At 42.8% G+C, this 13463-nt stretch overlaps 1 protein-coding gene and 1 non-coding gene across 3 annotated transcripts in view; one reads left to right on the top strand and one right to left on the bottom strand.

Moving 5' to 3' along the window:
* The window catches only part of acss2 (acyl-CoA synthetase short chain family member 2), an 81817-nt gene that overhangs the window by 65714 nt on the left and 2640 nt on the right, over positions 1-13463 (bottom strand). The window lies entirely within an intron of this gene.
* On the top strand, positions 11490-11677 carry LOC119969795. Its single transcript, XR_005461470.1, has one exon. It is a non-coding gene; the product is annotated as a U2 spliceosomal RNA (small nuclear RNA).

Below are 13463 nucleotides of genomic sequence, written 5' to 3'. Positions count from 1 at the left end.
CTCCTCCTTTTCCTCCTATCGCAACCTGGGATACATCTCATCAGGCCCTGGGTACTTGTGCACCTTTATGCTCTCATCCTTATTAATCTTAACGTGCTCTTGAACTTCACTGTCAGAACTGAAATCTCCAGCTGCCATGTCTTTCTCCTTTGTGAATGAAGATGAAAATATTCATTTTAGACCTCTGGCTGTACAGATTGCTCCTTTGGTCCCTAATGGGTCCCCACCCTTTCTTTGGTCATTTTCTTGCTCTTAATATACTTATAAAATCTTTGGATTTTTCTTGATCCTATCTGCCAATGATATTTCATGGCCCCTCTTTGCCTTCCTAATTTCTTTAAGCACCTCCCTATATATACTCTATGTTCCTGAAGGGCCTCTCCCATTTATAGTATTCTATACCTACCAGATGCTTCCCTTTTTCTTCTTTATCAAACCCTCAGTATCCCTCGACCATCCCTGGACTGACCATCCTTGCCCTTCACTCTTGAAGGTACACATTGGCCCTAAACTTGAACTATTTCAATTTTAAAAGACTCCCACTTCCTGAATGTAGATTTACCTGCACTTAGCTGCTCCCAGTCTATGTGTGCCAGATCCTGTCTAATGATATTCAAATCAGCCTTCCCCCAAATTGATTTCTGGACTATCCTTATCCCTCCTAATATGGACTTCAAAACTTATAGAATTGTGGTTACTATCCCCAAAATGCTCGTCCATTGACACTTCGATCACATGTCGACTTCATCTCCTCGGATTAGGTCTAGCATTTCCTCATCCCTGGTAGGACTATCTACGTAGAAGTTTAACAACACCAGCACAAGTCCAACAGGTTTGTTTGGAGCAACTAGCTTTTGGAGCGCGGCTCCTTCATCAGGGGAAGGGTCAGGAAATAATTTGCAGACATAACAGTAGACCGTCTTAGGTTTCCGGGGCATGCGGCCCACCAAGTCATTTTTAAAAAAAATTAACTTTCTATGGGGATTTGTTTCTTATAAATTTAGAGTACCCAATTATTTTTTTTTTCAATTAAGGGGCAATTTAGCGTGGCCAATTCACCTACCCTGCACGTCTTTTTGGGTTGTGGGGGTGAGACCCACTCAGACACTGGGCATATCTGCAAACTCTACACAGACAGTAACCCGGGGCCGGGATCGAACCTGGGTCCTTGGCGCCGTGAGGCAGAGGTGCTAACCACTGTGTCACCATGCTGCTGTTTTCTATGGGGTTTTTACACTGGCTGTCAGCCAACGTGATCTTGCTGCATTTACCCCCTAAACTGGACACGTGTCTGGTAATTAATGGGGTAAGTATCAAGTGAATTGTTAGCTGTTCTTTTTTTTTTTAAAGAGGATGCCACAACATGCTGCTGATTCACGCCAGACTCTTCTCATCTTTATAGTACAAGTAGAACTGTCGGGAGCGAATTTAATTGGTATAAATACATGGAGTAATTTCACTTGGTACTATTTAATGGCATCTGTTGGTTTTAAAATGTATTGAGTTATCTTCAATTGTAATGGAGCTAGCATCAAATTGTGTTTGGCTGTGGCTTGGACCCAGGATTTCAGATTGGGTGGTTTTTGTAAACATCGTACCACTTTTGATTTATCTTTGGCACCAAATTTATAATGCACCAATAGAAACTGCTTGCACTGAATCCACACTGTAGAACAGGGATGGGCAAACTTTTCCGTGCAAGGGCCACATTCAGAAATTCACAATTCACAAAGGGCCGCATAGTATATTAAGTAAAATAATTACTTCACCGGTTATGATTCTGGGCGCCTCATATAGAACATAGAACAGTACAGCACAGAACAGGCCCTTCGGCCCTCGACGTTGTGCCGAGCAATGATCACCCTACTCAAGTCAACGTATCCACCCTATACCAGTAAGTAACCCAACAGCCCCCCCCCATTAACCTTAACCTATGCGGCCCTTTGTGAAAAAATAATAATTGGGTACTCTAAATTTATAAGAAACAAATCCCCATAGAAAGTTAAAAGTGCAGGTCATCTTTTTGTTCACCACTCAGAACAGAACCAGCACAACAGACAATATATTAGGTTGAAATTGAAATAGAACTGCTATTTCTCAAAATTTAGTGGTCTTCCCCTTATGAATGACACATGTGCATACACAGGCATCAGGCTGTCCCATTATCATTAAATTTATTCAAAAACTTTAGACTCTTGTTGCTTTGCCAAACTATTAATGTTAAATGAAAGCAGAGCATTAATATTAAACCCTCCTTAAGAAAATGAAAGTAACGAATTAAAATTAATTCCTCCCTAAGCAAACACTGTCCTTTGATTAGATCTGCAGATTGATTTAGTCAGGACACAAGAGAGTTTATTGCTAATCCAAGTGGTTCAAAGACAGTAACCTCAAAATCTATCCCAATTAATTATCTTTTTGGGGAGAGAGCGAAGAGAGAGAGAGAGCGCAACTGCACAGAAGGAGTGAAAAATACCAAATATTAATTCAGCAAACGTAACTCAATCTTACACAAGGACATAACAGGAAGATAAAATACAGATGGAAGTGACAGTAAAAGCATAAGGAGTGGATCTGGGGTATTCCTTAGACTGGGTCACAGTTAGCACTGATCTGGCTCAGTACTAGTCATTTCCGAGTACAGAAAGACTGGAATTGGTGAAACTAAATGATTACAGTTCAGAAGTAGTAAGAGATCAATACCAGCGCGAGGCAAACCAGTTGGCAATGAATTTCCAACGATGGCAAGCAAGTCACCATAACAATTCAGGCAGCCATGATCATTCTGCATCTCGTGTGTTTGCGGGATAATAAATTTAGTCAAACTTACTGTTTTGACCTTTGATAATTGATTGTGCTGTCAGATTTAAAACCAGCTCATTTATTCAGGTTAACAATAGTTGAAAGCTAACTGATAGGGGCAGCTCGGTAGCATGGTGGTTAGCATAAATGCTTCACAGCTCCAGGGTCCCAGGTTCGATTCCCGGCTGGGTGACTGTCTGTGCGGAGTCTGCACGTCCTCCCCGTGTGTGCGTGGGTTTCCTCCGGGTGCTCCGGTTTCCTCCCACAGTCCAACGATGTGCGGGTTAGGTGGATTGGCCATGCTAAATTGCCCTTAGTGTCCTAAAAACTAAGGTTAAGGGGGGGGTTGTTGGGTTACGGGTATAGGGTGGATACGTTAGGCTTGAGTAGGGTGATCATTGCTCGGCACAACATCGAGGGCCGAAGGACCTGTTCTGTGCTGTACTGTTCTATGTTCTATGATAAACTACTTATTGAGTCAGCAAGTCCTTTAACAAATCCATTTCAATAAATGATGAGCCCCTGCCATATTAATGGTGCAATATAAATATGACATATTGTAAACTGAACAAGTTGTCACTTAAGTTATGTACTAAGTTGTTTGTGCCAAAATTAGATGAAGGTGCTGAGTTCAACAGTATTTATTTAATATGGAGTATCGAGGGAAGATTTCAAGAGAGCCTTGGTTAAATAGGTTGGTTGAAGCCCAAGAGGTTGGATTCGGAAATTTAAGAGATGAAAATAGATCTTCCCAAAGACAATTATTGTTTCACAGCCAATTGATGTAGACAGGATTCAAACTGCACTAGTCTAGGAGAGATCCAAGCATCAGGAATAACTTTATAGGCATGGTCTCTCTACAATATTAGGTGCTTCAGATAGCCTAAGTAGAAAAATCATTCAGTGGCACTTTTAACATCAAATGTCTGAGTCAAAAGAATCAGGATGATGGTTCCTTTGCAAACAAGTTCTATGCCCGCTTTGAACAGTCAGCCAGTACATCAGTGCTACCCGACACAACAGCCTTGGACTCACCCATACTCACTATTACAGCCTTTGGAGGCAAGAGCTGCCTTCTTGAAAGTAAACCCGCAGAAAGCGACGGGCCCCAACGGAGTCCCTGGGCAAGCACTCAGAGCCTGCGCTGACCAGCTGGCGAGTGTATTCACAGATATCTTCAACACCTCACTTCTCCGCTCCGTGGTCTCTACCTGCTTCAAGAAGACCATCATAATACCAATACCAAAGAAGAACAAGGTAGCGTGCCTCAACAACCACCGATCGGTGGCCCCGACATCTGTTAGCATGAAATGCTTCGAGGGGCTAGTCATGAGATGGATCAACGCCAGCCTCAGAGACAGTCTCAATCCATTGCAGTTTGTCTATCGCCGCAACAGGTCCACAGCAGATGCTATCTCTCTGGCCCTACAATCAACTCTCGAACATCTCGACAACAAGGACACCTACATCAGACTGCTGTTCATAGACTTCAACACCATTATCCCAACAAAACTAATAACCAAACTATGCAACCTTGAATTTGTCCAAGGTTGACCCTGTGCAGCTGGATCCTTGACTTCCTCACCAACAGACAGCAATCTGTCAGGATAGGTAACAACACCTCCTCCACAATAGTCCTCGACACCAGGGCCCACAAGGATGTCTGCTCAGTCTTCTATTGTACTCCCTATACACACACACGACTGTGTGGCGAGATTCAACTTCAATTCAATCTATAAGTTTGCAAATGATACGATTGTGGTGGGTCGTATCTCAAACAACGACGAATCAGACTACAAAAGGGAGATAGATCACTTGGTTGCATGGTGTACCGAAAACAACCTCTCTCTAAATGTTGGAAAGACCAAGGAATTGATCATCGACTTCAGGAAGCGCAGCATGACACACACTCCCGTCTACATCAATGACTCTGAAGTAGAGATGGTCGATAGCTTTAAATTCCTGGGGATCACCATCACCAACAGTCTGTCCTGATCCACTCACATTGATGCGACAGTCAAGAAAGCCCAACAACGTCTCTACTTCCTACGGAAGCTAAAGAAATTTGGCATATCTGCATCGACTCTCACAAACGTCTACAGATGTGCCATAGAGAGCATCCTGTCCAGCTGCATAACAGCTTGGTAGCAACTGCTCAGCCCAGGATCGCAAGAAACTACCAGTGTGGTGACCTCAGCCCACGTATCACACAAGCTTGCCATCCTCCCTTTGATTCTGTACACACCTCCCGCTGCCTTGAGAAGGCAGACAGCATTGTCAGAGACCCCTCACACCCAGGCTTTGCCCTCTTCCAGACCCTTCCATCAGACAGAGGTACATGTGTTAATAAATATATCAATCAATATAAATGCAATAATCCATCACCAGCAAAATTCCAGTAATTCTTAATCACTGTGCCTTAAAAAATTAAGAAAAATGCTGAGATGTCAATTCTAATTGTTTCAATAGGTTAATTTCCATTCCGGGACTATTACTGTGGCAGGGGCGGGAATGGGGAGTGTTTCCCACCACAGAGACTACTGGAAATTCACACCATATCACGTGACCCCGTCTCATTAAATACGCATATGGTGTGGTGGGGCAGGGGTTGCAACAATTTGCATGGTGGGACAGGCTGGGTGGCTCACGCCCTGCCATCTCTGAACATCATTTTTAAAAGGCATCCAGACATCACAAACTCACCATTGAAGGAAGAGGATGGACCTCCTGAAGGAAGATGGTGGATCTCCAGGAATACTGAAGCTGGAAGCTGTACCTTCCTCGAAGACACCAACTGGAAGATCTGATAACAGATGCGCCCCCTACCCACTGCTGTGTGTTCCAGGATCCATGTTACCTGGAGGCCGCCATCCCAAAAGACTGGATACATTTTACACCGGCAGAAAATTACTTTTTAAGCTCCTGACGCATTGTCTTTCCCCCTCACATACGCTGTGGCCACTATCACACCCGCTGTGGCCACTATCACACCCGCTGTGGCCACTATCACACTCGCTGTGGCCACTATCACACCCGCTGTGGCCAGACCTGGAAAATTCTACCCAATACTTCTATAACCTCCTCCAGTTCCACAAATTTCAAAGAACTCTGCCCTCATCCAATTTGGATATCCTGCACTTTCCTGATTTTAACTATTTCACAATTGGTGAACATGCTTTCAGCTCTCTAGGTGCTAAGCACTTGACCAAGTATGGCATCAAGGAGCCCTAGTAAAATACAAAGGAATCAGGGAACAATTCTTCACTGGCTGGAGTCATGACGAGTGCAAAAAAAAGACGGTTGCGGTCCTGCGTGCGTAATTGTCTCAGTTCCAGGACATCACTGCAGCTGTTCATAGGGCAATGTCCTCTGTCCAACTATCTTGCATTGCTTTGTCAATAGTTTGTCCTCCATTATAAAGTCAGAAGTGGGAAGTTTGTTGACGATCGTACTGTGTTCAGTTCCATTTGCTGTTTCTCAGATAACGAAGCAGTCTGTGCCCCCATCCAGCCAGGACTTCGACAGCATTCAGGCATGGGATGATCAGTAGCAAGTAACATTCACACAAGTGGCTGGCAATGACCACCTCCAACAAAAGAGAATTTAACCATCTACCCATGACATTATCATCTCTGATCACTTCTCCATCAAGATCCAGAGAGTCACCAATGACCAGAGCTTAATTGGACCAGGCAAATTAAGAATGTGGCCACAAATACTTGTCAGAGGCTGGATACTCTGCGGCAACTAACTGCATCCTGATTCTCCATCTACAAGACACACATCAAAAATGTGATAAAACACTCTCCATTTGCTTGGATGAGAGCTACAATAACACTTAAATGCTTGACACCATCCAGGACAAAGCAGACCACTTGACTGGGCACCTTCCACCATCAGCAAACTATGGCTTCAATGTGTATCACCTGCAAGAAGTACTGCAGCAACTTTCCAAGGTTCTTTGTCAGCACCTTCTAAAACCATGACCCCCCCATTCCCAGAAGGACAAGTACAGTAGGCGTATGGAAACAACATCACCTCCAAAGGTTATGCACCATCTGACTTAGAAATGTCACCATTCCTTCACTGTCCCTGGGTCATAATCCTGGAACTCCCTCGTATGTGTGAGTGTGTATACCTATATCACATGAACTGCAGCAATCCAAGGCGGCGACTCGCCACCACCTTCTCAAGGGCAAGAAGCATTTGGCAACAAATGCTGACCTAGTTGGTGGGATGTGGACGTCACCAACAAGTTAAACAAAATCCATCAATTTTTCAAGCATGTAATTTGACCCAATATGTAAAGGGTATGAAATGTACAACCACACTTTAAACTTAATCCCTGTAAGTACCCTTCACTCGACCAGTCATCAATCAGGATGCTTTTACTTCGACCTAATTGAATTTACTTTAGAAAAGAAAATTTTGAATACCCTGCACAACATCAGCTTAATTGCTTTTGCTCATAGATCTTTCACTGTCTACAAATGTCAGTATTAACAAATTGCAGACGACTGGACATTGTGGAAAGATGTACCAGAAAATCAACCATTCAAAACAAAGCCAGACCTCACTATCACTTTTATTTAAGTCTCTGGTAAATACACAGTACCTCTTCACTAAAGTATCAAACAAAGCTCTATAATATATATACACACAGAGTTAGGAGAACAGTAAGCAGACCAGAAGAATTATAGTAATATTGATTACTGTTTTATTAAAAAGCAGCTATTCTTGCTAATGTAAGAATGTGATTATCTGTAAAATCACAAATAGAAATGAGAAGCAGAAATTTTAACATGAATTTTCTTCAGCCACAGGGGACACATTCACAACCCCACAATCACTACCCCCTCCTCCCCAAGGTTTAATGTTTGCTTGTATTAATGTTTGCTTATATTGCCCCATGACCAAGCACCTGCCTCAGGTGATACCGAGAAGCCAAGTTGACACCGTTAACAACCTTATATAGTTAATGCATACAGTATTATGCGCCTTGACAAACAACACTCACCCATATGCTTCAATCTCAGATGTGATAACATTTCTGATCCACACAAAAGTCTTTACAGATCTGGTTGCTTAATGCATGTCTGGTTAATTATGATCAATTCTACCAACGGTTTGTACCCATAAAGATGAATGGAAGGGTGTAAAACAGATAAAGAGATAAGACCTAGTGTTCAATAGTCATCCGGTAGGTGGGTTTCGATAGCATGGAACAAACTGTGTCAGTCCTTCACAGGTCAAGTGATAGACAACAGATTTAAGAGTATGTGGTGCTGGTGTTTGGCAAACACCAATGGCAGTAGATTAGTTTTACCAACTTTATTATCTAAAAACAAAAATGAAACAGTGATGCATCGCAGATACTTCCTTGCCAAACAACAGCAACACTAATGACTGTAAATTGGAAAGCAAAACACAGATGGTGCTGGAAATTTGAAGTAGAAAAGGTTAGGATGAGGAGTCATGAGGAGAAAAAAAAGGAGTGGCCTGTAACTGCATGGAGAGTAGGGGTGATTAAATTACAGAATTCCCTGGTTCTATAGCTCCTTATGGGCTGTCCACGTGATATCTTCCAGCTCTTAAGAAAGGTAATTTGCCTGAAATATTAACCCTATGTTTCCTACTTTACAGGTGTTGCCTGGCCTGCTATGCTTTTCCAGTATTTGCTGTTTTTAAGTCAAGGCGAACCGCTATCTGGCAACTACAAATTACTGGTTACTCTGGGTTGCTTCTCGATTCTTTATAGGTTTTAACAATTTGATCAGTTCCAACTTTGTTCCAATCGCCTTAGTTTCATTCCAATCAATTCTGGTTTCTTCTCCTGGCTTACATTTGCTCCAATTACATTTCACTTCCCTATTCAAGTTAAGGGTACAGAAAATAGCACATTTTCACTTTTTACAACAAAGGCTAAAAGCAGACCACTTTTAGGATGGCTACAACATGGTTTGGATACTTGGTACGGCTTCCTTTATATTGGTAAAGGACCTCAAATCCAGCTGACTGCTGTGGCAATCGGTGAGATTTTAGCTCAGGTTTTTGACCTGTACAGGCTAATTCAGTCATTCCATTCTCACCTGGCTGCCAAAGACAGGGTACATGTCGATGCTAAGAAAATAAGAATGTGGTTTTGATTTGCTGCCCGCCGCAGAAACCAGCAAGATCCAAAGTGCTGCCTGGATCCAGTCCCGAGGTTGCCGCTTTTGTGACACGAGGTAGGATTTTTCACCCCTCCCACCAGCTGGATCGTGTAGTCCTTCCCAGTCAACAGACATTTGAATGGCTTGGCCCATCCACCCATGGGGGAAACTGGCCACGGCAGGGCCATAAAGTCCCAGCCACAGTACCAGCAGTAAATGTTCTTGAACTACGTTCAATCAATCAATTTGGACCTTTTATTCTCCCAATCAGAATTAAAGCCTCCAACTGAACCGGAGAATCACTCATATCAAAGTGTGAAGTTCTGAAATGAGAACAGAGGTCTCAAAAAGTGGATGGTTGTAAAAAGAACAAATTCATGCAGACTTGGGGGATTTGGTGGCGCAGCCATGGTGGGACATGCCACATATTTACGTTTGGCAGGACTGGGAGATTCTGGTGCTAGCGGGCTATCCAGCCATCTTGTTTTATGGTTGTGCCTCCCTTCAATCATTTCACTCCTACATCATTAGGAATGAGTTGAAGCAAGGCAAACCGTTCCCATCAAAAGATATGCACACAATTAGCAAATGCCGCCACCGGTGGGTTCAATGGTAGGTTTGGGGGGTGAAACAGATTCGGTGGGAGGGCCAAAAATCTGAATTTTACGTGAATCTTCCATTGATGCCCACCATGGCAGATCGGAAAACCCTCTGGAGGTTAATGGGATGCAGGTGAAGGCCCAAACATTTGTGCCCGATTCTCTGCAGTGTCAACAGGAAAACATGCATGTTTAAAGGACATGGTGTGCAGATTTTGGGACTCGTTGACAATGCCTGGGGCTGGGGTTCCTCCAGAGTTCAATGGCGGCTACTGATACTTCTGGACCACCATTGCAGTGGGGCGCGAGGATCTGCAGGTGGACCTTCCAGATTTGGTGTCTTGGAGGGAGTCCATCTTCCAGCCTCAATGTTCCTGGAGATCTTTCCTCCTTCTCAAGGGGTCCACCTACTTTCTTCATTAGTGGATCCTTGATGTTGGACACCGTTTCAATATGGAGCCCAGATTGGACACCAGACTACACACCATCAGGCCTGCCCTGCCGTGGAATAAAGCGCAAATCCCAGGATGTATAATTAATTAGGTCAGGGCCAGAAACCCACAAAAAGATGCAAATATAATTTCTACTGGGAAAATAAAATTAAAATGATATTTCAAACAAGATAGAAAAACATATCATCACAGAATCACAAATTGTTAAGGAGGTCATTTGCACATCATGTCAGCAGCAGCTCTCCGAATGAGCTATTCGTTTAGTGTCACTCTCTCTGTAACGCTGCACATTCTTCCTTCTGAATGCTTCAATTGAATCTGCCTCCACCACACCCCCAGGCAGTGCATTCCAGACCCTAATCACTCGCTGCATGAAAAGCTTTTCCTTATGTTATTTTTGATTCTTTTGCCAACTTTACATCTGTGTCTTCTCATTCTCAATTCTTTCATGAGTGGGAAAAGTTTATCTCTATCTACCCTCAGGATTCTGAATACCTCTATCAATCCTCCTCTCAGCCTTCTTTTCACAAAGGAAAACATTCCCAACTTCTCCAAACTACTGATAACCTAAGTTCCTAATTCCTAGAACCAGTTTCATGAATCTTTTCTGCACTCTCCCCAATGCCTTCACATCTATCCTAAAGTGTGGCTCCCAGAACTGGTCACAATAGTCCTGCTGAAATAGTATTGGACACAAGTTCAACATAACCCCCTTGCCCCAGTTACTTAACAATTCTGGCAGCCTGTCCGGCCATTTTCTAGGATTTACACCCAGTCCCCTCTGCTCCTGCAACTCCTTTAGAGTTGTGCCATTTATTTTATTTTATGTCTCCAAGTTCTTCCTACAAAATGAATCACTTCATATTTCTCTGCATTAAACTTCATCTGCCACTTGCCCGCCCATTCCACCAACTTGCCTACATCCCTTTGAAGTTCTCCACTACCCTCCTCAGTTTACAATGCTGCCAAGTTTCAGAACATCTGCAAATTGTGCTCATTACACCAAGGTGTAGGTCATCAATACATATCAGGAAGGACAAAGATCCCAACACTTGCCCCTGGAGAACTCCACTAACAACCTTCCTTCAGCCTGAAAAACCTCTACTAAACACTACTCTCTGTTTCTTGTCACTGAGCCAAATTCTTATCCATGTCACTGTGTTCCTTGTGTTTCAGGAGCTATAGCTTTTCTCACACAACTCATGTGGTACTGTATCAAATGCCTTTTGGAAGTCCATGTATAACACATCTAAAGCATTGCCCTTATCAACCCCCTCTGTTACCTCTTCAAATGTCTATAGCAAGTTAGTTAATTAAACATTATTGTCCCTTAAGAAAGTCATGCTGGCTTTCCTCAATTAATCCGGATTTGCTCACGTGAATGTAGAGTTTGTCCCGAATTACTGTTTCTAGAAGTTTAACACCACAGATGTTAAACTGGCTAGTCTGCAGTTGATGCGCTTAGCTTTATAAAGGGGTATAAAATCACTTCTCGGCCTTTTGGCTAAGATCAAGTGTAGTATCTGCTCTGCCTTTTGGTTCAGATTTGGTATGTCTCTCTTGTGGGGACCGTGAGTTGGATTCACTTTGGGTTTGGGTTGGTTTTTGGAGCGGGCAGGGAGTTTGCCCCTGTCCACACTCTGAGCCCTGGCTTTGTAACACAGAAAAAGTAATAAAAAATAAATAAATAAAACAAAGGTGTATAAAGTCCTTTGGCACCGCCACATTGTCCAAGGAAGATTGTCAAATTTTGGCCAGTGCCTCCACAATTTCCACTCTCACCTCGCTCAGTATCCTTGGATGCCTCGAGTTCCTTCCTGGTGCCTCATCATCTTTTAAGTACAGAGAGCTTATCTAAATCACTCCTCCTCATTAATTTTAAAGCACGCTCCTCTTTCACCATGGCCTGGTTAGCACCTTATTCCTTTGTAAACAGATGCAACGTATTAATCTAATATCTGTTATGCCCCCTTCTTCAATGTGTAAATCCCTTTTTTTTAATCTCTAATCGTCCCTATTCTTCCTTTTACCATTTTTTATTGTTTGAATGCCTATAGAAGACTTTGTTGGTGGCCAGTCCCTTTTCAGACTCCCTCTTTGCTGCTCATTTTCCTTTTCACCTTTCCTCTGTTTTCAATTGGATTTTCTGCCTGACATCTGTCATGCTCTCAACCTCATAAATGCACTGCAATTATGTCAGCTGCTCTTCAAGTTCTGAAACCTGAAGCTGAAGCAAAGAACAACAAACAAAGTAAAGTACAGCACAGGAACAGGCCCTTCTGTCCCCTAAGCCTGCGCTGACCACGCTGTCCATCTAACCTAAAACCGTCTACACTTCTGGGGTCCGTATCACTCTATTCTCATCCTATTCATGTATTTGTCAAGACACCCCTTAAACATCACTATAGTACCTGCTTCTACCACTTCCTCCAGCAGAAAGTTCCAAGCATCCACTGCCCTCTTGTATAAAAAAAACTTCCCTCACATATCCCCTCAAAACTTTGTCCCTTGCACCTTAAACATATGTCCCCCAGTAATTGACTTTTCCATCCTGGGAAAAAGCTTCTGACTGTTCATGCCCCTCGTAATTTTCATTTGCAGCTGTAACTGGCAACACTTCCTGCATAAATGATTGTCATGGGAAACGTCATGGAGTTCCCATATAGCACAGGATGTGCAGTCCTGAGGTTGGAGCTGCCCTGCCATATCTCTATTTATTAATTAATAACCTTGTTACTGCTAATAAATCTTACTACTGGTAATTATCTTTAATAATACTAATCGATTTTAATAAATCTTACTATTAATAAACCTTCCTAATACAATAAGCCTTACTGATACTTAGTGCAGCGTACTAATGGTAATAAACCTTACTTAAAAATAAAAGCCAAGATTCACCAGCTACTCATTTGTTACTATTAATAGTTAATTTTTGTGATGTTTGATAAACTCTTGATTGTTTAGATTTGGTCCCTAAGCAACAAAAAGCACCATCTAAACAACTTACAACTTTCATGTGATATCACTTCATTTTTACCCCCTCCCAAGTTCGCAACTCTTTTGGACGTCTTCACCATTCTCCTGAAAAGATAAATGCTGTAGGCCTGGGTCTTCAGGCTTAATTTATTCACTTCACAATCTGTGTTTCTCACGTAGGTCCACTCCTCACCATCTCTCCACTGAAGACGAGAAATGTAGGCCTCACTCCTTGGGCTTTATGTATCCGCTCCCCAGTCCCGCAGGTCTCCTCACCTCTACCTCTCTCCCCAAAAGACAAGCGGTGTGAATTCCTTTCTTTCCCACGTTTTAAAATAGTCCATAGGTTGGTTTTCTTTTTTAGAACCGAGGAAGGAGTTCAGATGTTTACTTATACTGAGCTTGCATTCCGCAATCCGTATTAGATATAGATATAGAGAAATAGAGCACAGAACAGGCCCTTCGGCCCACAATGTTGTGCC

The sequence above is a fragment of the Scyliorhinus canicula genome, chromosome 7, assembly GCF_902713615.1.
Source record: "Scyliorhinus canicula chromosome 7, sScyCan1.1, whole genome shotgun sequence".
Lineage (NCBI taxonomy): Eukaryota > Metazoa > Chordata > Chondrichthyes > Carcharhiniformes > Scyliorhinidae > Scyliorhinus > Scyliorhinus canicula.
This window is presented reverse-complemented; position numbering and strand designations above follow the sequence as displayed.